Here is a 2,253-nt window from a genome sequence, read left to right on the forward strand (position 1 = left end):
TATATATATAAATCACTATAATGCCACTTTAATTGGTGATATGTGACTTCTCTGTGCTGCTGAGTGGGGACACCTATTATTCTACACCTCGGAAGTGAGTCTACATTTCTATCTCCGTTAATGCGACCCGAACCACAAAGTCTACCCCCACAAAATTTATATCAAAACGACCAGCTCGGCCCCGTGACGTGCGCTATTAATTTTATTGGCATTTCAAGTTACCATGGCGAAGTAATTTGCGAACAAAGACGCAATATTTCACCAACTCCAGGAACTAGTTGGTGACTGCCCACTTATTATTCTACACCTGATAAGCGTATCTTTTTCAACTTTAATGCGGCCCAAACTGCAAAGTGGACCCCTACAAAAGTTACATCCAAACGACCGGCCCGGCTTCGAGATGTGTGCTATTAATTTTATTGGCAATTGGCGTTACCATGGCGACATATTTTGCTAATGAAAATGACAAATTTCCCATAGGAAATGAATAGGAGACAACTTTTCAAAGAAACTGAGTAACGTCGGGAGCCATTTTGGTTCAACATGCATGGAAGGCACCTATTATCACCTATTATTATTATTATTAATTAGTAAAAAAAAAAATAACATAAATTATTAATGATTCATTTTAATAATTACAAATAATAACATTAATAATTATTCATATTAATAATTTATATTTAACATCAAATACCCACCACTCATGCTCATCTTAGTACTCACCACAGACTCATGTTCAGGCTGCTGTTTAATATACTGTATTATTTTACATTATTAGTGTTTAGCGTATGTCAGATCCTTATATATATTTCTTTATATACTTTATATTTTTGCTATTTTTGGATGTAACTGGGACCCCGAGTACACAGTTTCATTCCACCTCATGTGCCACATGTGATGCTTGTCCTGAGCCTGTTTCTGCTAAAGGTTTCTTCCTCATGAGGGGGTTTTTCCTTTCCACTGTCGCCTTCATGCTTGCTCAAGATTAGAGGTCTGCGATGAAGCAGTCTGCTCCTCAGATAAATAATGTTAAATTATTATTTTGTATATATGAAAGTTTCTGTTCAGTGCCCTGAGACAACTTCTGTCATGACTTGGCATAAGATAAATAAACTGAACTGATGCGAATGACAATAAAGGTACTTGAACTTGATACACAGGAATACAAGAAGGTGGAAAAATAACTAATAATAAACACGAAGGACTATTAAAAAAACACAGATCCTAACAATGTTACTGCTTTTTGGATTATCATAGTAGAAATGGAGGCCTTGAGAAAAATATAATTAAACACTGACGTGCTTTTATAGTTGCAATAAAATCAGAAGCAGCTTGCTAAGGTTGCTTTGCTGTGGTGGTCATCCTAACTTTAGTTGACTTTAAATGCAAGTCAGTTGTAGATTTGCATCCGATGATTGTATTCTGAGTTTCATTAAAGCCCATGGACTGGTTCATGAGATACTAACCCCATATGAACCAGAACAGACGGTCTGTTGGTCAGACACAGTCAGGTGTGTGTGCTGATTAGGTCAGTGAGTTCTTCACTTACCGGAGGTTAAAGAGGGCGTTCGGTGGGGGGTCAGGCCGACTAATCGTCTCTGTATTATTAATACAACAGATCCAGTTGCAGCTCAGCTCTCCATTAAAATGATGTTAAAATACCCATGGAAAGATTTGTTGCTAACGCATGATGCAAAACCTCAATTCAAAATAATTGATCATTTTTAGAAATCTAGCATAAGTCTGTGTGTGAATTTTCCTTCACAGTGATCTTGAATTAAAAATGATTCCAGCAGACGTCCTGTATTATTCTGAGAAAACGTTGCAGCACAAATTCTTTTTTTTTTTTTTTCACAAACACATAAGCCTTTTAAAATTTGAAAAACTGCATTTTTTGCACAAAAGAAAGTGCGTGTGCATGCTGAGTGACGACAGAAGAAACTGAACCCGAGTTGTTCAAGTTAAAACAAGAACAGAAGCTAAAATGAGCTAAACAGAAGCTAAAATGGGCTGATCAGAAGTTAAAATTAGCAAAAAGAGGCAAAAATATGTTGAACAAAAGATAACATGAGCAAAAAAATCTGTATGATTTGCAAAGCAGATGCTAATTATGACATAGCAAAGGCTAAAATGAGCAAAACAGACTCAAATAAGTTAAATAGAGGCTAAAATAGGAATAACAGAGGCTAAAATGAACATAGCAGATGTTAAAATCAGCAAAACTGTGGCCAAAATGGACATAACAGAGGCTAA

This window comes from Nematolebias whitei, chromosome 12, assembly GCF_014905685.2.
Source record: "Nematolebias whitei isolate Nwh7 chromosome 12, NemWhi1, whole genome shotgun sequence".
NCBI classification, from domain to species: Eukaryota; Metazoa; Chordata; class Actinopteri; order Cyprinodontiformes; family Rivulidae; genus Nematolebias; species Nematolebias whitei.